At 38.9% G+C, this 27,470-nt stretch overlaps 1 protein-coding gene and 1 long non-coding RNA gene across 3 annotated transcripts in view; one reads left to right on the top strand and one right to left on the bottom strand.

Moving 5' to 3' along the window:
• The window catches only part of COL8A1 (collagen type VIII alpha 1 chain), an 85,210-nt gene that overhangs the window by 12,911 nt on the left and 44,829 nt on the right, over positions 1-27,470 (bottom strand). The window contains exon 3 of one of the 2 annotated variants that reach the window (XM_064410019.1): positions 17,622-17,736. The exons of the other annotated variant lie outside the window; for it this stretch is intronic. The gene's annotated coding sequence lies outside the window, so the exon portion shown is untranslated. The remainder of the gene's footprint in view (positions 1-17,621; positions 17,737-27,470) is intronic. 2 annotated transcript variants of the gene reach the window in all.
• Positions 1-27,470, top strand: part of LOC135294580 (uncharacterized) — a 61,980-nt gene that overhangs the window by 10,942 nt on the left and 23,568 nt on the right. The window contains exons 2-4 of the long non-coding RNA XR_010356640.1: positions 12,079-12,148; positions 14,730-14,823; positions 18,816-18,870. This is a non-coding gene — a long non-coding RNA (uncharacterized LOC135294580). The remainder of the gene's footprint in view (positions 1-12,078; positions 12,149-14,729; positions 14,824-18,815; positions 18,871-27,470) is intronic.

Here is a 27,470-nt window from a genome sequence, read left to right as displayed (position 1 = left end):
AGTTCATTGTTAAACTTGCTAGTCAGTGGAATGTTCCATCTCATCCGATATGTGGGAGTAGACAGAAGTGAGGGAAGAAGACTGTCTCTTTCTGCGACAATTAACAAACTCAGGTATATCCTGAATCTTTGGCCAAATATGCATAAGTCCCAGAATGCTATTCTGAAGGATATCTACCAGTTTTACTGGTTAGAGAACTCTTAGTTCCTCATTCAGTTAATTGAATTACTGTACTAAAAGTAAAAAAATATTTTGTCAGCTTTGTGAAGGTGCACTGAGTCTTAAATCTTTTTATTCTAATATGGCATGGTTTAGGATTTTATGTCTTGTGTCTGAAGGACTGATTGGAGAAGGAGCATTCTATGAATTAGTAGATCTCAACGCCTTTAAGAAAACTTAAGATGTGCATGCAGAAATTCTCTTAATTGACACATGCAAGACACAAAAGTGCTGAAGTATGTCTTTTTCTTAAGCACTTCTCAAAAGATGGCAGTGGAAAGAAAAATCCTGATTATAGAAGTGTTCTTGATAATGACAGGGACTGATTGTTGCAAGTGTTGCAGGGAAGATAATCTGTCTTCTTATTTAAGTGCTATGTAAAGCAGTACAGCTGTCTGCAGTTGTAATATTCGTGTAGGCTGGACTTCTCAGCCTGAGGTACACTTGGTGCCAAACCTAAGGACACAAGGGAAAAGTGGCCAGAAGCTGCTCTTGGGTTTCTCTTGATCCCAAGGCTGCAGCAAGTACTGTTTCAGTCGCTGGTGCCACTTGAGGTCTGACCTGCCCTGCATGACCTGTGAGCCACTCAACACCATGTGTGGTGTGATATCCTGCCATGCCATGGACAATGTCACCATGTCTTCATTTTGGGGATGCAAAGGCTGCTCTGTCATGGGTGGACAGAACACAGCCACAGCTTTGGAAAGACAGGTGTCTGTCTCTGCTAACACCTGGTCTGGCCAGTGGTCTGCTGTGAGACAGTTTGGGAGGTGAGGGCTCCTGGCAGCTCTAGGGTGCCTGGGGCAGGCAGGAGGGATGGCTCTTTGGAAAGGGGTAAGTTTTAGCCTGTTTATTATCAGGATGAAGCAGGACCCTCTCTGAGGTGTAGAATGTTCTAGCTCTTTTTAGCACTGATTAAATTTAAATGCTTTACAGTCATCCACTACAGGGAGCCCTTAACCCCTATCAAGGAATCAAGATCAAGAAATCTCATTAAGAAAGTCTGTGTGTGCAGATTTTTTGGTTGCAGTCTTGTGGTTATAAAGAAATTTTATTTCCTGTGCCCCTTTGCAGTGATCATACTCCATCCTTTGCAATCTGTGTGGGTCTCCTGAAGTACTTGGTCTGATCCTAATTTGAAATAATTTATTGTTCTCTGTGACTCCTGTTGCAATCCTGTGGCCTTATGCATTGCCTTCTTGCCAGAAAATTTACTTGATTGCCTCTGTCTGAAACTGGCACAGCATTTCTGTTCCTTTTCTCACATTGATGGCATACAAAATGTGTTTTCTTGGCTCTTTCCCTCATGCTGTTTCATGACTTTTTGTTTTAAATAAAAGCAAGAGGCTTTGGAGACTTTATTTTGGAGACAAATTGTTACCATTTTACAATATTTCCGTTCACCATGCTTTGATGAGCAGCTTGTCAAGAAAAAGAGCAGCTCCTCACTCCCTTATTTTTATTTGCTGTGCTCTAACTCTGCCACTTCCCAGAAACCCGAAGTCCCATTCCAAGGGAGATATGAAAACAGTAACAAATGTCTGTAAAATATTTTTCTTGAGAAAACTTCCTCTCAGACAATTTTTTCTTGGAAGGTTATTTGCCATTTAAAAAATTCCTGCCCTTTGCATGCTTTTCCTACCTTTGCTCAAACAGTGGAAGAAATTGTCTTGCCTTAGAAGATTAAACAAACTAACTACTCCACCCAGAGAGAAATCAGGAGCATGCTTTAAAATTATTTAGCAGTAATTATTTTCCTATTTTGTTGTCAAATATGGCAGGTATCATCATATTTGTTAGGATGTGCTAATCATGACTTGACACTCCATTCACAAAATTCAAGCAGGTCTTAGCTCACAAACATATTTCCTAAATGGATAAATTATTTTACTTTTATGCTACTTTTCTTGCTAAAGACTAAGATGACAATAACTACAACTAAACACTCACTTGGTTAAAATGGTTTCAAAACTGGTCTTGTAATTTTCGTCAAAGACCCTCTGTGCTCTGGGCTGACATGAAGGTGGAGTTGCTAGATGGTAGGCAGTGGATCTCCCAGTGTAGGTCCCTTCATCATCTGGCATTTGCGTAAAAAACACTGCTGAAAATCACTGAAAGCTCTTCTACGCTACCATCATGGCTGAACTGCACACACACATCCCTGTGTCATGCAGGAACAGATCTGTTCCTAAAGACCTTCTGTCTTTTCCTCTTGTTGTAGCAGCTAAGAAATGCATCTTACTCAAATCTGCTTCAGCACAAAAGCACACATCAGTGGAGGGGCAGAGAGACAAAGCTTGAACTCACTGTTATTTGTTAGCAAGTGTTACATTTACAGGCCTACACAGGTACCACCCACTTCCCACTCTGCAAGTGCAGAAATCAGGGTAGCAGGACGCAACCAAAAAAATTTTCAACCTAAGTTGTGAAATGCTCTCTGTAGGTTTGACTCAGTGAATACTTACAGCAAGAGTTTGCCACGCCTCTCAAAGGCACAGCAAAGGAAAAAAAAAACCTCTGAAGCACACACACACACACACGTGCACACGCACACACACAGAGGAAAGACCCTCCCCATTCCACTCACATACACTTATTCTATGAAAGTTATGAAAGATACAGTCATTTGAACTCCAAAAATGTCATGAGGTGGAATTAATTTCCTGTATGCAATCCAATGTCCTATGGTTTAAGGACTTGATATTACCACATCTGTCACCTTCCTTTGACTGAGGCCAAAGGAAAGCAAAGTCAAGCCTTGAGGAGCAAATACTATCAGTCACTCACTTCAGTCTCTCAACTCTAATCAAGGAAAACAATCTGAAATGTTCAGTGCAGCCATTTGGACCCATGATGACTGAGACTAGCAAATGCACAGACTGGAAAGCTGGTCGGTGCTCAGCTCTGGGGACTAATAGTTATAAAATATCCGCACTGGGAGCCAGCATTTGCGTTTCATCCATGCTGCAGCCAGTATGAAGGGATAGACTGACAAACGTGCAGCTACCAAGCTGCTCAACTGGATCGAGGGTGAACACCTGCCTCTCTTCAGCTTCCTGCAGCACTACAAGGTAGAGCTGGGGCTGGAAGCACAGGAGAATGTAGGATTGGTGGGGGAAATTAAACCACTGGAATCCACAACTGAAATCCAAGCCCCTGATCAGGGCCTGAGAAGATGATGCCTGAGCTGTTAGACCACTGAAATCCTCCTCAAAGGCATCTTGGTCCCAGTGCACAAGCCTTTCTTGGTGCTGGCTGTGCTGTTGTAAAGTGTCCCTTTACCTGTGGACACTTCCCAGGTTTTCAGATGAAGTCTCTCATTGATTTCCCTCCTCCCCATGGTTTCTTGGGTCTGCTGTGACCTGTGCCAGCTCTTACCCACCTCTTGGGAGCTGATGCCTGTAGCCTCCTGGCTCAGGCATGCCCAGGAGGGAGGGAATGCAAACCTCAGAAGCGCCTTTTGCTAAAGGAAGAATTAGACCAATGTTCCTCAGTCCAAGTAAGACTGTGCTTGAGCTGCTGATGGTTGCTTGGAATTTTAAAGAAAAATGTGGCACCTGCTTTCAAAAGAGGATTGTGAGCTATGAGCCAAGAGTGGAGGAACTTGTGCCTGTGTACTTCATTCACCAGAAGGTACTTAAACCCAGGACAGAGCTAGGACTTAGGATGAACTGCAATCTTCAGCCTTCCCTATTTGGCTGGCTTAGGCAACTCCCCAAACAGTGGCTTTTGTGAATACCCCTCCAAGGCACTTAACTCCACTTACACACATGCCTGGAGTACCGGCATCTAATTCAGGCATTATGGAGCCAGATGCAAACGTCCCCCTCATGGATTAGGATCTGAAAGGTTCTATATCCTGTACTGTCAATCAGCTAAGACCTTCATTACCTGCCCCACCCTCCTTTTTTTTTTTTGTTTAAAAATCTAGACTTTTTAAAAGCAGATAAACATTTGTAAAAATTATTCTTGTATCTGTGCAAAGGTGTAGTTAAGGCACGTGCTAGATATTCCTAGAATGATGCAGTTAGATCAACAGTGACTAATTCCACAAAATATGGCATTAGAAAAAGCAATGCACTTAAATTATTCCATATCCTTCCCTCTAAATTTGTCCACCAGATTCTCACTGCTGAACATCAGAACCAAAGGTTTATGGCTACTTACAGGCCATGGCTCAATCAAATTCAAAAATAAACCCACTAGGCTGGTATTTTTTTAGCAAGCAAAATGGAGTTATGTTTCATACGGCGGGATGGCTATCAGCAGTGCTTAAAATTTATTTTCATTTGTGCATTTTGTTTGACTCTGAGATGGGGAACCTACATTAATTCCAAGTTAATTTTGCATTTAGTCAAGAAACATACTCAGATTTTCAAATGTGAGCAGAAATAATGTGTTCTTAACAGAAAAACTTCTGATCTTCTTTGTGGTAACTATGCTAATGAAAGAGATATTCTGGAGTATATAATTATAGCCCACAGGATCAGAGTGAGAGGGTTTTTTTCTTTGGTTTGAACAGTATTGCTTGAAAATTGTCACAAATTTCTCAATAAATTAAATAGTAAGGCTGATTTGATCCTGCAGGAATGAGCTCCTTAGAGGACTGTACTCACAGTTTGTATTAGTAAAAGTCACCCAAGGGCTAATGTTTCCAAAGGTGTGTTTGCAGCTTTGTGAGACATGTGGACAAGTGCCAGCATTGGATATGAGGTGCAGTTTGGGCTGTGATTAAAGCAGGAGCACTTTGCTGCTGAAACACTAAATGACAAGCTACTCGTAGCTGAAAAGCAGCCAAAACAGCAGCCCTGAGCAAGGTGCTGGGAGAGTGCTGGGACAGCCCAAGTATGCACACCTGAGCATATGCACACAAATGAAACAATCAGTGAGAATTCAAATAAAGAAATCAAAACTCCAAGTCAGCTTTGCTGGTATTTCTGCATCTATATGAGTAGCTTGTGCTGACATAACTGTTTCACACTGAGCACAGCAGCTTCATGGCAGGCAAAGGAAGAAACACCTGGAGGAGAACTTGGTCTGGAATGGAGGGGAATGTGTGAAGGAATTAATTGAGATACCAGAGATTTAACAGCTCTCTGCTTGGAATTGGGAGGTAATCCACTTTCTTCCATCATCACTGACTTAAGCTTTAATAATAAATCAGCAGTGATTGTACTGGACAAAAATCCAAAAGATTTTAAAATCTCTGGGAGTTTATGGCATTCATGTTTGCTCTTTCATCAGATACTGTACTCAATACAGATTTTTGAAAGTAACATGCAGAGAGGGGAAGTAAGGCAAACTTACAAAGAGTTTTCATCTCTTCTTTTAAGAAACAGAGGGCAGAATGTACAAACTGCTGCCACATGACAATGTCATTGCCTATAAATGGATTCATTTTGAATAGTATCTATAGAAATAAATTATCACACTCCTTTTCAACCTAAAAGGGAGTACCAGTAATTAAAATCACTAAGAAATTGCAAAAAACCCTCAAATTGGTTGGTTTTTTTTTTTTTTCAGTTTTGGGGTTTTTGCCTATTCAGCTTCTAGACTGGATTATCTCCTAATATGTGTACAAATCTCATAAATCACCTTTGAGAACTGTTGCTAAATTCTACTCCTGCTTCTTGTTTTCTTGAATTCCTTCTTACTTCTCTGTCTTCTCTCTATGACTAATAGCTATATCTTGTTTTATCCTTTCTTGTGCTTAATATTTATTCCTCAAATCAGTCTCTTACAGTGGTCTATTGAAAATTATTTACTTTTTTGGGTACTGTAATAAAGATTACACGCTATTATGTCTTTGGCTTGGAATGAAGTCCTCATCTTGATTAAATGTGACACCTGAAATTAACTTGTGTTTGGAGGACTAAGCCATGACAAGATATCCAGATTTGTGTTTTCCTGCACTTGCAGTCATCAGTGTTTTGTGACCATACAACACTGCTGTGGCATTCATAGTCCAGTGATAACTGTTATGGAAGAGACGAAAAACCTACTTATTTTCCATTTGTAAATGCAAATTAACACAATATTGTTGAAGAATTTCCTGGCTAGTTTTCCCTTGTCTGCCTCAGGCAAAAAAATGATTGCTGAAGTTTAATACTTTATGAAACCTCCTGATTATGAAGGTCTAGTAATTCTCCTTGGGAGGATCTGTGACACAGATAAAATGCAGAAATCTGAACAGCATGATGGAAAAATACATGCCATAGAGACTGTAACTTCGAGAAAGTTGTGTCCCACCAGGTCCTGTGCATTGATTATACTGGTGAATATGTATTTTGTAAAGTAAAAAGTATATTTCCTAGAGTTCAGTAATTCGGGCCACTACATGATCTGGAATAGATTTTTCTCAAGTAATTAAATTAATTACTTCCATGTAACAATTAGCAAGATTAGAACATTAGAAGCTTGTGAAACTCAGGAGTTGGAGTACTGGTCACTTGTGCAGACAAGCAGTTTGGCATAAGTAGGTAACACCATTAATTACAATGAGAACTGTAACCTGCATAAAATTTGCTAGTTGTTAAATATTTTTAAATTAATCTCAACTTGTACATACCCAGACAGTTATCCATGCAGTAGACTGTAGCCCGTTTTTCATAATCAAGCAAAACTACAATGAGAATTTTGCTCAATTAAGAACTGAACAATTTGGTTGACTTTTATTCCATTCTTGGCAGTAGAAAAAAAAATAGTCTTTTCAACAGTAAGTGCCAGTGTAAAATATTTTGGCAAGGAAAAAATGTCAGTTTAGATCTATGAAATTACCATTTTCAGGCAGTAAAATTAGAAGCACTCTGGTTTGTGTTAGCTTAAATATACCCAAACCCTGGCCAGTTATTGTGCAACTAAGTAAACAGGTATCCACTACTGGCCCAGATTCTGTACTCAGTTATAGAAGCATTTTGACTGCAGTGGAGGTAACTCCCATTTAAGGAGAAAAACCAATATCACTGAGTCCCAGGTTTTGCATGTGCCTAATTTATTGATATTGGTATTCTGCTGTAAACATTATCAGTGTGGTTCATGTATCTGGTCTGAAGTGGACAACAGTGATGGTTACTGAGTCCATTTTACTGCAACTTATCTTGCTAGTTATGACATTTAATGGGATGTCCCAGATGAACAGTTTCACTAGCCTAGCCCCTCTGAGCTAAAAAGAAATTTTCCAAAGATGGAAGAGTTGGAAGATAAGTGAGAGTGTTGCTTGCCTTTAATAATTTTCTTTTAAGGAAATGTTTTTCTTATCATTCTTTTCATCTATTCAAAACTATCCCAAAGTCCTCCTGGAAACTGGGCTGGAAATGTAATGAGAACAGACATTATTTCATATATCTGACCTTTTTTTCAACTGGCAACAAAGATCTCATTTGATTAAATGAAAGCAGATTTTGGATGTCTCTCTTGGTGTACAGACCTACAGGCACTAGGAGAATTAGGAAAGAACCTGTAATGTAAATCTGTCACATTAAAAATACATACTTATATTCAGACTTGACTAGTGTTTTACAAGGAACTCCCAAGAAAACATGCATGTGGATCCCATTGCCTGCAGTAGCTTTCTTTAAACACTCATGAAATCAACATATCATACTTCAAAGATTTCTTGATTTAGCTGGAAGTAGGGCTGGAAATGTTCTACTCATATCCTTCACCATGGATTAACTGATGCCACCAGCAAACCCACTTCATACCTGTGGAAAAGGCTACTCCTCATTGGCCTGCTTGGGAGTTCTGCAGGCTAGTGTTAGTGCTGCAATCAGCTCTATAAGTCTGCTACATTATTTGTGTGCTGAAGCTTCTCATCCCATTGTGATGAAGAAATAATTGAGTTACAGAATTTCACCAGTTACATGTGAAGCTCGTTGAATTTTATTCTCTAACAAAAGCGTTATTTTGTAAATTGGGGAGGAAAAAAGTTTAAATGTAAATGGATACATATGTTTTTGGTACTTAAACCCATTTAAATACATCATTATTTTGCCAAATGATATGAAATGGACAAGTTAGATGTTAGCCTTTTTTATAATTTCACCAAAGTGATCATGTATATTTGTGTGCTGGCTACACAATTATGTTTGATCTTTGTCCAAGCACAGAAAATCAGTGCAAAAAAAGCATGGGAGGATCCAGGGCTTCCAAATATATTAACCTCATTAGTAAGATGCTTTAAACTTTCTCATAGTTCAGGCTTGTTCACTCTTGGTGATGATGCCTCACTGACTGAAAGTAATAATCCTAAATTGAATTGTCTTGTGAAGAAATGCAACAGTGTAATTGTCATTTTAACATATATGCTTCTCAAGAAAAACCCAATTTGAATTACGACATTTTAAAATACATTTCTATGACCTTGTTCAGCTCTGTGCTGCCAAAGGATGCACATTGTAAATGAGTTGAAGTGTTAGTGTGCAGAAAAGACAGTGTTTTTACTGCAGATAAAACACAGCCTCCCACAGTTATCTCTGAATGTGGGGCTGGTGCTCTGATTCAGAATGGTGAAACAGGCACATGCTGAATGTTTACTGTTCTCATAGGATATTCTTTCTTCCGACGGTGCTGGAGGGGAGTGGGTTAGAAAATGATAATTGTGAAATACTGTTCCCATCTCCTAGGAGAACATGCTGCCCCAAGAAAACTAAGGAAGTACTGGCTTACACTTTTCCCAAATGAATTTACTGTAAGTGTGGCAGTAAGTGGCAGTAAGCTCTTTTATGCACTGCATTGTTTCCCACAGTTTCCAGTCCCTTCAGGTGACTGTTTACAGGTGTCTCTGAACCTCTGACTTCAGATAAAGCCACACAGAGACCACAAGTCAGTCTTGATGAGCAGACACACTTCTTCAGGTTCTCTTCAAGGCTGTCAGATGCAAAAGAGTTGTTTCCTGAAAAGACATTTGTCAAGAAGATAACAGGTCTTACTGGAAGGAAACTTTACAACAACTCTACACTTTGTGAGAGAGGAGTAAAGTTTAGGCCCTGATGCTCATCTCTGAGTAGTGTTATTTAAAAGAATCCTCCACTGCATCAATGGCAGTGTCCATGTGTAAAATTGGGATATCATGGCTGAACAGAACCAGTGCTTCATGTTTGTAGCTAATTTATCTCCTGACAAACAGGAAGGGAGCCCTCCTTACTGTCAACTTTCCAATATGGCATACACTGAGACTTCAGGAGTCCTAGGGAATAGGAGGTGAGGAGGGTAAAGAAGCCTTGACCAAAAATCACACTGACCTTCTGCAAATTAGTACATTAAAAATGAGAAAACAGTGTAATATGGTCTGGAATAGTTTTTTGTTTTAATCATGTAAGTAGTCCTTGTCATGCTGTAAAAAGCCCAGTTTGCTGAAGGAAGACAAGACAAAACAGGGCATGATTTGGGTAAAATGCATGGGGAAGCCATGTCTTGGGAATGCACTGGCCTCCTGCCACAGGCTGTTTCCAGTGCTCTGGCTGGGTGGGGAAGGGGTACTGCAGTTCTTATGGCTTCACATATGCAGTTTCTGGCTCCTCCACCTCCACTCTCTCCCAGGGTGGCAAAGCAAGCCAGCCTGGGGCTGCTGTCCCAGAGGATTAACCCTTTGCTCTAGGGGGAAGGACTCCTACCACCATCAAAGGCCCCACCTTCAAGCTCAGCAGCCCAGGCTGAGGCCTGCTTTTGGAGGTGACCTGTTATGACTAAAGAACTAGGTAGTGCTAATGAGCAAAAAGAGAGCTGAAATGGGTGATAGAAATGAGCCTTTGAAAGCACTGGGAAGGCTGATACCTGCACAGTTCTCTAAAGGCAATAGTGTTAGTGTTAGCCCTAAGGAAACAAGTACTTGTCCTAAGAAAAGGGGACTATTTCTACAGCTATAATCCAAGGCATTTTCCTCTTTAGCATCAAAGCTGCACTCTGGAATTCATCTTGGCTTAATGCAAACACTGCACGGGGCAGTTCAGGGATGGTCAACTCTTATAAGCAATTGCAGCTTTGTAAACTTTGGGGTTATTAGACTCCTTACTGCAGTCTTTAGTAGACAGAATGGGTTTGGCATTTAAAACCCATCTTGTATAATTTTTCTAACTCCAGATACAGTCACCATAACTGATCTGTAGCAATAACAAAGGAGAAATACATGTCTTTGTAAACTTATCTGTAACCATGATAAAAAATGGGGTTTTAAAAATATTTATAAATTATATTTATAAAATCAAGCAAACTGAATGCCAAACGGTGTAGCATCTGAAGATCAAATGTTTCTTATAGATGTATATGTATTTAAATACTGACAGGTGCTACAGCCAGTTCAAATGTCTGTTGGAGCAATTTTTGATCAGGATGGAAACGGCATTGGGTTTTCACGGGCGCTCCTCGGGAGCAGACACGTCTCGGTACTGAAGCTGCCCTGCAGGTGGCGTGAGCCACCCGCTCCGCACAGACACAGGACTAATGCTCCTCTTGTGTTTCAAAGAAGAAAAGCAAAATAATAAAAAGATGCTCACATAACTGTCCTTTATATAGATGCTGTGGACCGTGTTGGCTGATGCACAGCAGTGTTACAACGCCTTCAGTGTTGTGATAAATGAAAGATATTTTTTTCTGGTAATGGTAAAGTCATATTTTAAGACACAGTGTTTTCCTTTGAATGAGGAGAGTCTGCCTTCCTTTCAGGTACTTTTATCACCTACAGAGAGCTCATTACAAGCACTGTATTCCTTGTGTTGGCGAGGGCAAATATTATATAAACTAAGCATTAACAAACCTTTCCTTTTAGTCGTTTCTGCCTTCCGGTCTTTTACACTGTGTTTAACTTTCTAGACTCTCTCTCACTTGTCAAAAGGCTTTGTTTTCTAGCTATTATGGAAATGTGTCATGTTGGAATGTGCTTTGCTCTGAGCATAGCAAAATCTGCAGATTTTTCTGCTGGTGAGTAGAAAATGGTAAGCATCAGCCCTTTGATCTTAACCATTCTAGATTTAGGGGGAAAAGAGAACAAAGTTTGAGTGTGTCTGCAGTTCCTATCCATTACAACTTCCATTTAGGGGCCATATCCATTCCTGGCTGAGTTTAATCACAACATGAAATGGTGTATGTGTTCCACATCTGGCCATGGTAGGAGGAGGAGGAAACACCTACATTCAGGCATTTTTTCTGCTCCATTCGGCACTACTGAATCTCAGAGAAAAATTGTCCATATCCAGGTAAAAAGTGAGAGGGGAGAGGAAATCAAAAGGAGAAGGAAGTCAAAGGAGGACTGTCTGGAAAGATCTTAAATCTTCTGCTTTTCACAGCCACTGTTACTCGTGTGGGTAACAAAACTTCTGAGCCAGGCACAAAGGACATCAGGTTTTAGGTACTGTAAAGAAATTAGTATCTCAAGGTATAGAAATATGTGCCTCAAGAAGGATATGAAGGAATAAGTTGCACAGTAGCTGGAATGGGTATTCTGCCCGAGCTTGAAGGACAAGGGGTGCAAAGTATGTGAACATCTGAGTTTGGAAATAGATCCCTCATGCCTGTGGGTGGAACAGGGAAAACCCCTCCAGGCATGTTCAGCACCTGTAGACACAAAGTGGGCTTGGGTGTTTGGCACTCACAGTGTGAACAACAATCTCCTCCTGTATGATCATGCTGAGATATGCCACAGGTTGTGAAGTTAGGAACACAAAGAAAAAACTTACTTGGAAGATTAAAAGGATACACTTTGCGAAAAAAAAAAAAAAAATAAAATTCAGCCAACACCTGGCTCACCCACTGTCCTATTTAATCCCAATAACACTCCTAAGATATCTTTGAATATTCTGAGTCCAGGAGAGATGCACCCAAAGACAAGATTAAAACAGAAGATTTTTTTTTCCATTTCCACAGCACAGTCCTGACCACAGCAAGTAGTGATTTTACAGAAAGCAGCGGTTGCAGTCACATCTGAGGTACATAGGTAATATAACTTTTCTTTAGATTTCTGAGATTACATACCTCCAGGAAAACAATCTCCACTTGGTATATATTTAATTGAGTTTGGGAAATAAAAATATCATTGTCAGTGTTTTTGAGGCCAGAGCTAAACCTTTCCTAAAAGAGATGTTAATAATATCCAAAAGAGGGAATGAACTCACTGCAGGCAAAATTTAATGTAATAATAAAAAGTCAGACACCTCCAAGTCTCATTTGGTTCAACTGCAGATTGTAGGAGATTTCTCATAAAAGTTTTTGATGTATTTTAATGTATACAATGGTTGGGAAAAAACAAACATATCCTGTTGAGAGTTAACATATAACTCTTCCTCATCATGCTAATTTTTTAGCAGAAAAACTGCAGACCACTGGGCTTACCTGAGCTGGGTAAGCCTTTTATCTTACCAAACATCACATCAAAAGTTGTGACCAAGTAAGTGTTAAAGCTTTGTTAGCATGGTGTGTCCTAAAGTAATTGCAGAATGCCAAAGACAGAACTTCCTATGTTCCTTCAGGCTGAGCAGGGATGCCAAGTATACAGATTTGGAAGCTGTCTATCAGGGTTTTTTTATTTGCTTGATATTGAGCAGACAGCAGAGACAAAATACCAAAAATGCTTGAAATCCTTATGACCTTTCACTGCAAACTGTGAACTTTGTCTGCCAAACTCAAATTTCTATTTACACTGTCAGTAGAGGCTACAAGCTGTTGCGTTTTCTTTGTCTTTTCAGTTTGTCATTTATCAAGGGACAGCTTCACAAACACTGCACAGGAAGGGGGACCTGAGCACACACCAGACCTTTTGCACATTCAAAATACTTAGTCTCCATTCTGTGGATTGCTTAAAAATGGCTGTAATGCAAGCAAAGTAGCATGAAACATGCTGTTTGCACCCAAAGCAGAAAATATTCTATAGAAAGTCTTAGCTTTGCCATCAACTGGCATATTCCCAAGTTGTGTCCCGAATCCTTACTTCTGCACAGCTGACTCCATTTACACCATCTTGCATTAAGACAGGAACATACAGGTGACTGCCAACTAAATGGTCCAAAATACATTCAGCAAAGAACTGCACTGCCTTCTTAAATGAAATATCCCTGATTTCAGCCTTGTGCTTCAACATTCATCCACCCTTGTAAATGAGGAGCTAGACTGTTGCAGAGAACATGTACAAAGGACAGTTGAGATGTATAAAGTAGAAATTGTGAGAGTAGAGAGAGTAGAAAAGTGAGGGTGACTGAACACTGGCATCGGTTGCCAGGGAAGTTGTGGAGTCTCATCATGGGAAATAATTCAAAAGTTTTCTGGACATGGTCCTGGGCAATCAGTCTAGGTGTCCCTGCCTGAGCAGGGGGACCGGACAAGGTAACTTCCAGAGGTGCCTTTAGACCTCAACCATTCTTGTTCCTGTGGAAGACTACTGTGAACTGAAATATTTGTTGCTATTTGCGTAACTTTGCCAATTAAAACAGGAGAGCCTAATAAGTTACTTAAATAAACCAGACAGCTACATGAAATTCCTTTGAAACTACATAGAAGGTTGAATTATATAACAAATGTTTTAGGTGAACTCTTAGTATTAGATGGGTGATTATTCTGACTATTCAAATATTTAAAGTATTTAAAATTTAATTTCACACTGTGGTAGCCTTCCTTGAACTTTACAAGGCAAAGGCATTAATAGAGTTGTGTCTGAACTCTTTAGGATCTAGAAAACTGTCTTAAAATGAACCATTTCCTGAGAGACTTCTGCATAGAAAATACATTGGTGTTTCCAAAAGAAACTGAGTTCACAAGGAATCATTTCATTGGTACATTATGTTAATGAGGCTTTTGAAAGAAAACTTTTCACTTAGTGTTACTTTTTCCTGAATGTGAAAGCTGTGGAAAATGTATGGAAAACATTGGTAAAGTGAAGATGGCAGCTGTATGCTCTATATGTTACTGTTAATGAGTTAGTGGTTAATAAACCATATGCTTTAGCATATAAACAGGAGGATTTATGCATAATGCAAAACCTATAAGAACATTTATTGTTTGGTATAACTGTTTCCCAAATCAGAGAGGCACATTGTTCCAGTCTTCAAAAAACTTGTTGTTACCAGAGTAAAAATCTCTTGCCTACTTCCTTCAAGTTCTTTTCATGTGAGTTGGTCTGGGGCATAGGGGGGCTTGGAAGCAGAGAATTTAGTGAGCAGCAGGTTCCTCAGATCTCTGCTCTGCACAGCCTGGGATCATAAACTGATCACCATCATTACTAACAGCAAGCAGGAGGTTTCTATACAACATCCCCAATTCTAATCATTCGTGGAGGAAAGTTCATCCTGTTCTTTTTATGTGTTCTTCTGTACTGGAGTTTTTGCATCAATTATCACTACTAACACCCTAAACAAGCCCCTTTTCTTCAAAACACAGACAAAAGTAACCATTGGGTTCATTCACAATAATGCCTGGATTAAAGAAACCACATTCACCAACAGGTAAATTTCTAAGCTATTGAATAACACTATGTTTGGAAAAGATTTTGCTTTTGTAATTCTCCTTTAATTTCCTCCCATCCAAAGCTGCTGTGAGGAGTCTGAAGCTATGTTTTCATGAGTGAGTGAAGAAGTCCAGCAACTGACTCCTATTTAAAATAAATGGTCCTGGAAATATAAGGTAACATTTCCATAAATACTTGAGTAATTTGAGGTTTAGGTTCCACTAAAAGTCTTCCAAGTATTTCCAGCTCCCCAAGTCAGACAGGGAAAGGCAGACGAGTAAACTGATCCTTACTGTCAGATAAGCAGGGATTGAATGGAGGCACATAAAGCATGAGAAAATGAGGAGGAAACTGTGGACAGAGGAGATGCTTATGTTCAAGAGGTTTATACACTGAGAGGCATAAAAGGCAGTTCAACAGGAAAAAGGATAGACAGAAAAAATATCAGACTATATAAACTGAAACATTACTTTCAGTCGCTTAGGTTTGCTTTGGATTTTGAGATACGACCTCAGTGAATCCACATAAAATTGCATAACTTTATAATCTGACACAGTGCCTCTGAATTCAGTACAGTGGTTTGGTTTTTTTTTTCATTTTACTTCCTGATCAGATTAGAAAGTGTCTGAAGTCAAGCATTCTGGTAACCCTTTTGAATGGTTTTGCTTCCTTTGTTTCAATTATTGTCTTTCAATTAAAAAATATTATTAAAATACCACTTTTGGGTGGGTAGTGACTACCACAACACTGTATAGAAAACCAAAGCAATTTGAAGCAAGCTTGACATTCTAAGTATATTTTTAAAATACCTTATTGCTTAAATAAAATAAAATCCTTAGTCTAGCAATTACTTTCAGATGTTTGATTGTTTATTTTTAAAGAACTGTCATGTTAACCATTTAGAACTGACAAGAACTATTTTGATTTCTTCATGAATTTTCTCTAACATCTGCTCCCCTCCTTATTTGGGAACTATATACTCATCTTCATTGTCTGTTGTATTTATCTTATTTTTGCTGTATTTTATTTTATTATTGGAGGAAAAACTTCACAGAGCTGTTTGTGACAAGATTTAGTTACAGGAAACCCAACAGCTAAGCCCCAGTTTCAGCTGAGACAATTAGACTTGATTTTGGTAGCAGCTCAGGACTTCTATTTGACCCCAATGCCTTTCAGATCTGTCTGCCAGCTGACGATCAAGTCTGAAAATTTTCTGTATTCTTGCTACAGATAGAGGGCTTTGTTTCCTTTCCATTTGAGGTATATTTCTATCCAGATCTGAATGTTTTGCTGAAATTCTTCTCCATTCACTGGAACAGATTAAAAGAAAAAAAGGAAATAACAATATTTTCCAGAACTTTCAACCTCTTTTTAAGTTTGTGTTCCCCTTAATTCTCTGTTCCTTGATATCTGTGAATTGTTGAGGACAGTGCTTTTCTCAAAGCAATTTTGCCACTCTTGAGAAGTAGTGGGTGCTAATTTGTAATGCTTAGCTTAACTGTTGCTTTTTTTTGTCTAGCAGCTGTATTTAATAGCTTATATTACTGTTTCACCTGTTATAATAAAGGACTCTAAACCACTGAAAACTCAATACTTTTTAAAAGTGATCTAAATTATGTAACACCAGAAGATATTTATTGAAAGGTTTGAAGAAATGACTAATGAACAGAGCAGTGATGTTACACAGTCTTTTCACCAACTGCTACAGAAACTTCACAGCTGAATTATCAAAGTCCACTGCCATTCATGGATGGATGTTTTCTTAAGTGGATGGGCTCTAAAACTTTATGGATGCTCTGGGAGAAAGTAAAAATGGAGAAGTGTTTTATTCTTTGTCAGTAGTTTGTGAGCTAGAGTCTTGAGCATTTTTTTTTCTCTTTTTGTTCCTTCTTTTTTCTCTTGTTAGACTTTTCTAGCAGCTGATCACAGCAGCTGATGCTGGGTGAAAACAGTTACCAGGGACAGCCTCAGCCATGGAGATCCATGGAATGGCGAGAGATCCTAAAATTCTGTCACTGCACCAGTTCTCCCCACTGGGTTCGTAGTTCAGAGCTCTCCAGTGGGTTCCCATGTTTGTGTGACTCTGCTGGTTTTTCATCTCAGACAAATTGCATATGACTTCTCCACAAGCGAGAAAAGCTACTGAATGTGGCACTCAGCCTCCTTAAAAGATGTCCAGAAAGTCTAAGGGATTACCATGATTAATTATTACCATGAGGATTCTTTCAATTCATTAGCTTTCTAGAAACCAAAACAGTGCAGGACACTACTGTAATGCAACTTGTTAAGCAATAATGCATTTTTTCTTCCAGAAGTCACACTTGATAACAAACAATATTCATAGGCATAAGATGACCGTGGACAGTATGAGCTAATGTCTCATCAGAAATTTTTCCATTAAGGCTCGGAATGATGTTTAACATATTCTTCTCATTACTGAGCTAAACAAAACATTGTATTAAGTATGGAATTCTCAATGAATGTTACTGCTGTACATTTTAGCATGTACATACATCTGGAAGTGAACACATGTACATATGCATTTTGGGGAACAAAAGCACATCAGCAGAGTGGCTCATTCTACTTCCAAGATAAAACCAAGCTTCTTTACAGAAACACAAATATGTCAAATGCTATACATGTTCTCTCCTATCAAACAACTGAAATGGAGAATGGAGAATGACTGAAAGGGTAGATTTCTTTGTCTATGATAAAAAGTGCTGCTGAAGATGATCACCAAAATTTATGTACTGTATAATTTTCCACTCAAAATTCAAAAGCTTTGGTGTATAGCAAACACTTGAATAACTTATCAAATCCTGTGTAGGTGATGGCTTTAAGACAACTTTCAAAGTTGTCTTAAAATGTCAACATTGTCTTAAGTTGTCAACATTTTAAACTGTTGTGCTTTGCTTTTGGCATTACATAGAACTTGCTTTGGATTGCAAAGCTTACATTACAAAAGCTTACTTACATAGAGGTTTTGGGACAGGGCAGAAGATGGACAGGTTGGTTGCTTTTCACACTAAGAGACACAGATTTCCTGATTGTGTTAGGCCCAGTGTTAATCTGTCAATTTTAGGTTGGTCCTAGGGGAAAAATAAAGCTTTTAAGAAATGTATGAGGATAATATCCTTTTTTTACCCCGCCAGAAACATCAAGAACCATTAGTCAAAATTTTCAAACATAGTGGCTTAACTTGGTCTTTTAATTCCCTATTTCAGCTTCTTATTCAAGGTCTACTCTTCAGAAATATGAAAACTGGCCAACTAATTCACTCTGAGTAGCCTTTTTACTTATTCAGTGCTTGTGAAAACTGATGTAGCAGTTTGACTATGGACCAAAAATCCTAGTGTTTGGTGTTTTTGTTGGCAATCCTGTAATAATTATGCCGTAAATAAAAATATGGGTTTGGATTTCAAATGTACCTTGAGCATTGTTCCCACCCTTCTACAGAGACACTGCATAACTTTTTCAGATTACAAGGTATAAAATTATCAGTCTGAAATACAGATGAAAAACTTTTACCTACTCTTATATTTCTCCATGTGTGTCGTGCCCATGAAAATGTACATATAAACCCTTTCATGCAATGCATTAATAAAATCATTAGTTCCCAAGAGGCATTATGCTTGGAAACTACCAAAGTCCCAAGCATTACTGCACTCATAATGTGAGGTTACTAACAAGGGGAGCCACAGACAATGCTAGTGTTCTATATAAAATAAAATCTGCTTTTCCATTTTATATTCTGATCGTTCTCACACAGCTGCTACCAAGTCCTCTGTGCTTTACCTGACCCAAATCCCACTGACATGACTGGGAAGAATACCTGTGATTTGTTTGGTTCAGCTGCCATCGAGCTGTTTAGGGTTCAGTTGTACATGGAGAATTCTGGATGAGTGTGCTCCAGCTGGAATGAGCATATGTGTGAGTGCTGTGCTGGATCAGAGCTGGGGAGGGCCCTGAACCTCTGCATAGCCCCTGCCCTCAGCTGCTCACCATGCACTGCACTTGCTGCTCAGCATCTGTCCCACAGGGAGCCATGGGCTCCAGCAACCCAGCTCATGGAAAAGCAGGGTGATCGCTTTTCATGTGCTGATTTGCTTTGTGGTCGAAAATTGAGGTACTTGGCTTACATCTTCCCTGCCTGTGTTTTTCTCTCCAGAGCCACTGGTTTCCCACCAATCAGAGTAACTCCAAGGAGCCAAAGACACCCAAAGGTATCTCTCAATTTACTTTAAGCATTTATCAGCAAAATGCAAATTCAAGATCAGTAGGTCCTGACCTCTGCAGGGCTGTGCTGAAGCACTGCCCTGTACCCCAACAGCCAGTGGACCCCAGGCAGCCTGGCCACCAAGAGACCATGCAAACCGGCCACCAAGAGACCATGAGGGGCCGGAAGCATTTTGAAAAGGAGGAGTACTGAGTTCCCAATGGAAACCTGCTTGACTGTTTTACCTCAGATTTATTCAAGTCTGTTTGAAATGTGCCCACTACCCTGTTTCATCTGAATGCCACAGCAGGCCTATTGTAAAGTCTCTCAAATCTGACAAAAGAACTAGTTAAATTACTCTCAGAACAATGAATTTTAACAAAAGAGGCTTGAATTTTCTAGACAGCAGAGAGTTTTCTGCCAGAAAGGAGATCTCCAAACATCAGCCCTGGTACCTCCATGTAACACTGTTTCCACCCAGCCCCTGAGTTTCTAATTGCTGTCGGGAATCTGTTTCTCTCTTCATCTGACTCCAGCTGCCCACCTAGTCCCAGCACAGGCTCTGAGAGCTGCTGCATCATAGCAGCCAGTAGGCACCTTCCCCTTTAAGTCCAAACCCAGACAGAAACTGGCTGCTTTTCAGGCCTTTTGTTTTAGACTATGGATTAGATTAATCATGACAAAGCTTTCTGACCTCTAGTGTAAAATTTATTTTAAAAAATCTCTTTAATGATAATAGGCCAAGTTTTCTGGCAACACCAATCTGGTCTCCAATCGACCCTTGCTTTTATAGATAATCTGTGTTGATTTTCTCCTCACTCCACCCCTCACTTGCAAGCAGATCCCTGATGACTTTGGGGTGCAGTTTAGGAGATATGTGATCACCTGGGGAACTAACAGGAGATAATGCCTAAGTAGCATGTATTATTTGCAATTTATTTCATCCAATTCATTTGAAGGAAATGCTCATTTGCCACCTTTCTGAGAGGACTCTAAAAAAGCCTGAAGAGCAGAAACTGCCAATGTGTTGTGCAGAACTTTGTCGTCATTTGCTTCCAAGTTTTCTGAAGAGTAGGTTCTCCTTGTTTATCCTTCTAAACAGGCCTTCTGCTTCAAAGGATGAGGCAGTAATTCAGAACACATCTACACCCTATCAGAACTTTTAGAGACACCTCTGTGCTCTGCAGTTCAGCTTGGTATACAAACTTCTCTGCAACTTTCAGGTATTTAAGGCTGGGGCTTTGCCTCAGGTTCTTGAGTGAATGAGGGGAAGTCACCAAGTCAGAAGTAGCTTTGTATACTTAGCAAAATGGAAACCTGCCACACTGAAGGGGGGATGGCAGCTACTTTGCCTGTGACTGGTGAGAGAGGGATTAGGCATTTCAGCCAAACAGCTCATTCCTGCCTCTTGTTTGTACCATCCATGCTGGTGTTACTGCCTTTGTGGGATTAGGGAGAGGGTAAAGGAATGCCAGTGTGTACCAGAGGGCCCCAGTACAGCAGCAGTCACATCTGTCCTTTTATCTGCAGCAGGATTTCTCTGCCTTTTTGCCCTGGTCCTGGCCTAGTTCTTGTCTGTCCAAACCAGGACTGATCCCTACTTGACAATCAAGAAAGAAAAGAAAAGAAAAGTGTATAGATGGTGATGTTGGAAACAATGGAAGTAAAGGGAAAGTCTCTGGGTGTCCTCCCTCTGAGGAGGAGAAAAATTAAGTAAAAGAAGGGGTCACAAGGAGGGTAAGCAGCTTCATGAGAAAAAGTGCCCTGTCTCCTTTAAACTTCTTCACACAGAAGCCCTCAATCCCCACTCTCACATCTTTCCCCATCCCACACCACCACTGCTACCCCTGCCTGCCTTGTCTGCTCCAAGGATGCCCTCAGCTGGGAGTTTGGTTTTGTTACACAATGTAACAAATAAAAAGATAAATTCCAGTTCCAGTAGATCATTCAACAGGCTTCCACTGATTTTTCTTAGGGGAACTCCTGGCCACTTTGAGATGCTTTCTTTAACATTCATCTACTACTACTACTACTACTACTACTACTACTACTACTACTACTACTACTACTATGATTATGATTATGATTATGATTATTATTATCCAGCTCTTTGTGTTCTGAGACCAATCACTTGGTGTGCATTCCTCCACTTCACTACTTTCAGAACTGATAATCTGTAATGGTGAGATAATTTCTTTCAACTTGAAAAAATATCCTGAAAGATTTCCTACTGGTACAATTGCTGACTTTCCTGTGTTATTCAGTCACGTGCAGATCCTGCTATATAGATTGGAGAAATCCTAAGTACAAGCCATGATGTAAGCAACTTGAAGCAACAAGAGTGTTTTTTTGCTATGGAGAAAATAAATCCCAAGAAGGCTTCTTGGAGAAGGAAGGGAGGGAGGGAATATGAGAGAAGAATGATAGAAATCATTCCTAAAAGAACATTTAAGCATCGATTTTCTTGATTGCTATAGTTTTATTTCATTGCTTTGCTTTTAAGAATTATTTTGTGCAAAATTGTATCTGAAAGGAGAGGAGAGAACTTATTTTCTGTGTACTAATCTTCAATTAGTACGATTAGTACAGTTCTGTGGACCAATCTTCAAATATAGTGAGGCGGCTTATAGTCTTCTCTCCTTTCCACTCTGCTATCTGCAGGTATTAATTCAGCGTGGAAAACAACATTTTGTGTTTGCAATTCAAGTGCAGAAAGACAAAAGCAAAAAGGTAGAAAATCACTGTATTCTCTCTCTTAGCACAGAAACAGCATGGTCCTGAGTTAATTTAAGTAGTCACAGAAATAGAACTTCTATTTTAAGCAGGTATTTAAGTCCTGCTCATTCAGTATTCAGCCCAAATGCAAATGACTTTCATGGAATTAAGCTTGCACTGAACTGGATCCACTTAGTAAAATATTTCAGTCTGCTACTTGAGGGAGAAAAGAAGAATCTGGCCAACTGTTGGAAATGCCTTTGTAGCACTAATGCACTGATTCATTTTTCTGTTTTCTAGGGAATTTTAAGGGTTTTTTTTTGTGAGAAAGTACTACTGTGAGATAGAAGGTTGCTCTGGAGAAAAGTTACAGGAGTATATACACATAATTGCCTTTTCTGAAAGTAGCATACGACACAGGATTTCCTCAACTGTACCAGAACTGACATTTACCATTTTGAATTCCAGCTTTCCAAGTATAAATAATTTGTCCTTGCAAATGTTTTGGTATCAAAGTTGGGACTCACTTTGGGTAAGACAGTCCATAAACTCAGGTTTTTTTCTCATTTAGTACTTCCTTTTACAGTGTTCCAGAGATGACAGCTGTAATATTTAATACTAAGAAATAGTAAATTGAAATAGCATGTTATAAAGTATTTATTAATTATAATATATATAAGTTGCTTTCATTTATAATTCACTTTTCTCCTGACATTGTTCTCTTTTTTGCTTAAAGTACCTGTGATTCATATCTTCCATTATAAGGAAACCACAAATAATTTTACATAACTACAGCGTTTGTCTAATCACACACCAAAACAGAAGGTAGAGGATATGAAAATTACTTATGACAGATGAGTCACATTAATATTTTGTTCTAAGCCACAAGAAAAATGAGACAGAAGGGGTGGGAATCAGAACAGAACAAAACCCTTAGTGCTTTCTGATCCAAAACCACAACTAGCAATTGAGGTGCAAAATGTTCTTTTTTAAATAAAGTGTGAGAAAGACACAGAGTTTTGTACTGCAAATGCTGGCAGCACATAATGTTGCAATTATTTTTAATATTTTGAGATGCTTGAATCAGAACCAAAACCCTGAGCAACACTGAGGTAAAAGCATTCTTATGCTCCTTCACAGACACACACAAAAAAAAAAAAAAAAACAAAAAACCAAAAAACAACAAAAAACAAAAAAAAAAACAAAAAAACAAAACAACAAAAAACCCCAAAAAAAACCCCAAACCAAAACCACAAAAAAAACCCCAAATAAACAAACAAACAAACAAACAAACCACGAACAGAAAATAAGAAAAACTGAGTTTGTTGCAGTCGCATCAGAAATGGTGTGCCAAGTTTCTACCAGTGACTGAGAGTAACAACAGAAGGCCAGGATGTCATGGCATCCTCTTGCCTATTTTTTTCCCCCACTGTAGTAAATTCAGAATCATTGAGATAGTACTCCTGTTAGCTTTACGGGATTTCTGTGTTGCTTAAAAACATCTTGTGGTTTTTGTCTTTGAAAAGAATCATTCTGACTGCCTTTTAAAGGGAATTTACTATTTCAGTATACGTGGCTAACTTAGTCTGCATATGAAGCATAATCTGAGTGATTTAGGTAGATAAATATTAGCTCTGCTTAACACTACTTTGTTCTTCTGGTTTATGAGCAGGGACCCTGTTCCTACCCACTCCTCACCAAAACCTGACTTTTCCTCAGATGATAACAAAAGTAACTGTTCAGTGCATACCATGCTAGGCTGGGCTGCATTTATGCCACTTTTTAATGCTGTGTAGGAGACAGTAAACATGGAAAGTGAACTGGCACTTTATGGAAAAATGGTGAACATTTAAGAACTAAATGGGTGGTTTTGGGCAGACAATTCCTGAGGACTTTATTCAGAGAAATATGTGTCTGAATAATTAGGAACCAGCACAATGCTTTCAGTATCTAGCTGTAAAGGTGTTCTCCTAAGCCAATAAAAGAAAGTTCTCCTTTTTCTTCATTTTTAATTTGCCTCATCATGCCCAAGGAATTTTTCAACCTTAGTTTATGCGGTACTTTGGACTTATTCTGTAAGTATTATTTTCTATAATCCATCAAACATCAGTAACTTGATTCTTCATGACTGCGCTATCAGAGGCTATTGGGGTGTGATTGCAACTTGTTTGCAAATAGGTATAGTTGCTGTATTTTGTTTAGTCCATGAAAATTAAATAATTTAGTATTTGCTTGCCAGGGAATGTGTGAGATCCATGCCTGGAGGTAAACAAAAGCACATGGGGTAATGGTACTCCATTTCTTACTGGAACTATCACAAGATGTGTTTCTTGTTAATAGTGGCTTACAACTGTGATAAGCTTTTCAGTCATTTCAGCCTGAAAGTAATTCCTCCAAAACCACCTCCCCAGAAAAGGTTTGTTGGAACACACTGAACTGCAATTAATGAGTAGGCCTCCAAGGACCAAGAAGATTATAAAAAGGTATTATTGGTCCAGACAGAAATTTTGCCAGGCCTTCAGGACAGAGTTATGTATCTCTGCATGTTTATCTCTGGTATGTTTCTACATCATGAACTTGGACAGAAATTCAAATTTATTATGAAATCTAAACTTCTGTTAGGACTACTGAACTTTTGTCTTGATTTTTTTCCTGATTCTAACTAACCCATCGAAGGATTTGCTAGTGCAGCCAAGACTAGCTGTTTCTGGGAGAGGTACTTGTAAAAGGAAAGAGTGGGTATAAAGGGCATGGTGTAATTTAGACAGGTTATTTGTGTGTGCCTCTTGAAGAAAAAAAAAAAAAAAGAAAAGAAGGGGAAAAAAAAGAAAATTAGTGTAAACTTTCCAGTTCCTTACTGCTGCCAATCTCAACAAACCAATTCTTTATCCATTCTGGAATTTTTATCAGCTTAGTCTCATAAGGAAAAATAAGTGCACATTTTTCATATAATCTAATAAAAAGTTAGAACCTATAGTTTGCTAATGACCAGTGTGCTCTGTTTATCACAGGTATAGGTAGTGTTCCTTACCCTGGCAGGCAATTCTTGTTGCTTTGTTGATTTGTTTGGATAAAATCCATGACCCATACTACATCCTTTTAGGTAATTTCTCTCTAAAAGTTAGGGAGAGCCATAAGGACTATGCTAACTTCTGTAAGTACTAATATGTAGTGCATATTTGAAAGAAATAATCTAAACTCCATAAATGCAATCCAGATGAAAAATATCAGGGCAGACAACAACTCTGACTGTCATCTGCACACTGTACATGTGCAGAAACAAGCAAACAAACAAAAGTAAATTCTATCTTTCATTGATGATACCCAGATAACTGAATATAGAACACTCTATACCTTTGATTTTTTGGAAATGGAAAAGCCTAAAGGACATGAAATTGCCAAACAGTTACTACATTGTCATTATAGAATCTCACATCATAAAGGAAAGGCAAAATTTTTCTGTTCAAGTCTCCAGAGCACTAAGTTGATAAATAATTAAGCAGGCAGCTCATTTATTTTTGAGAGTGTCAGATGTTGAGCTGTGTATATGATTAGATTCTTTGTTGAATATGGGCTCATATTAAAGTGGTGGAAATGCCCCCATATATAGCAGGGATCAAAATACCAATGATAGGAAAGTATGGCTGCTTTTCTTTTTCACCATACTTTTCCTCTTGAATAGAATCAAAGTAATAAAACAGACATTATACTCAGGTTAGGAGCAGGAAATGAAAAGGACCACAGTCTAATACTATTTATCAGAAATGAGAAATGCTATATTTGTACATTTCATCACAGAGGAAAATGCTTTCAGGTTTACTGAGTAAAAACTACTGAGAATATGTTCCAAATGCTCCCCTTGGAAGCAAAATGTCTACATGGACTGTAAAGTGTGACCTCCTCTTCATTCCCCTCAGGGATTCATGCTGTTTATTGTCTGTTCCTTTTAAGGCAAGATTCTAGAATTTCCCATTACAGACAAAAATAATTCCTCTCCATGCTAATATAGTACCCAATAAGCTCATGCCAGTGGCTTATTTGGTCATCTTTACAGTAGTACCTAAATAGTCACATATTTATCTTCACAGTACCTTGTAAGATAGAGAAGAGGTACTACTCCCATTTTGTGGTTGGAATGAGGCTAAGTTCTCCCCCCAAGGCTGGTCAGGAGATGTGTAAGAGATGTGGGGCATAGGAAGGAGGTATTCCCTGTCTCAGGGTACTTCCTTTCTCCAGGAACATGGAGCCTTATCCAGGAGTAGCAGCACAAACACTGCTTCTCTTTAAAGGAATTATGACACATCCCACCTCTTGAACTGTGTTGCACTTGGGATATATCCTTGTGAACTGAGCCAGATTTCATGTTCCCCTGCCCCTTGACTCCTTAACCGCCAAAAGCAATGCCTCCACTTTTCCAAGCACTGAATTATTTATATCTTATGAGTGTACTTTGCTACTTAAAACTTACAGCACATACTGTGTTGCTATCATGCTTGGAATTTCTGCTCTGAAGTTTCATCCCTTGACCTGTTTATGTAGGTGGTATTTACACATGTGACTGCATTAGGCTCTCAGCTGTACAGCTGTGCAGATTAAAAGCTTTAAAGAGACAGCAGCTGTAAGGTGAGTTGTGTGACAAGTCAGCAGTGATGCTCAGATGTCAGGCATGAGTCATGCAATAAACATGGCAAGTGCCATTGAATATTTATAACTAATAACATGGGCTGATAAAAATGATGACTGATTAAACATGGAATGATTTGGGTTGGAAGGGACTGTAAAGAACCCCTAGCTCCATCCTCCCTGATACAGAGCATTAAAAAATTTCTCAAATTTATATAATAAGAGATAGCACAAGCACTGCAAAATAAAGTAAGTACTTTGAATTAGCTGAAGTCCTATAGACAGCAACAGAAAGAACATTTGGATGGAAACATAACTAAGCAGAGATTCTGTAAATATTTCAGCTATAAAAAGCCACAGAAGTCCAGGCTTTGATGATTTCCTGAGAATAAAAAGATTTACTAATGCTAATTCTAAAGATAGATACCTCTTCTGAGTTAAAAGAAAAAGTTTGGTGATAGAATGTTTCTAATCACAGTTCTAACACATCTGAATTTATGAAGATGTGTAGAAAGCAAAGATCTTGAATAAATATGGATTGTAAGATGCTGACAACATTCTGGCCAGCAGAATGGAAATGGTCTTTTTAAGTCTAAATCAGATGTGTACCATTTTAGATTAATTAAGAACAAATTCAGGACAATATTAGTAGTTTATTTCATTTTGCTTTTCCATAAATGTAGAATTGAGTCTGATGTCTGTCTTTTCAGGAGGTAGCAAGAAGGATTTTGACAGAATGGGATGGAGTGGCTAAATCTAAACTGTTCTACATACTGTAGCCATCTGAATGTGACAATATAACGTCTCTGTTCTAGAGTTCAAACTGCACTTGGTACTAAAGTCAAATTTCCGTGCATGTGAGAGAACTCTCCAGGAGTTAGGCCCCCCTTACTTTTATCCTTGGTATTTTAACCTGAACTAATTTGAAGTAATATGCTACAACACTTGTAAAACCACTTTATAGGTAAGTTCCACCCCTGTTCTGGATAACATCACGGTGACATGTCAGTCAAAGTGATCTGTAAACTTTTAATTTTCAACATGGATATAACTTTACCCGCAGAAAATTTCTGTGTTGTATGTGGTAGAAAATAAATCCGTCCCCTGTTTTCATGACTCAAAATGTGGAGAATTTAACATACTTAAACACCTTCACTGGTTCCAAGTCATAGGGAGATGGGAATCACAGAATCTTAGAATGGTTTGTGTTGGAAAAGGACCTTGAAGATCATCTGGTTCCAATGTCCCTGCTGTGGGCAAGGACATCTT

The sequence above is a fragment of the Passer domesticus genome, chromosome 2, assembly GCF_036417665.1.
Source record: "Passer domesticus isolate bPasDom1 chromosome 2, bPasDom1.hap1, whole genome shotgun sequence".
Lineage (NCBI taxonomy): Eukaryota > Metazoa > Chordata > Aves > Passeriformes > Passeridae > Passer > Passer domesticus.
This window is presented reverse-complemented; position numbering and strand designations above follow the sequence as displayed.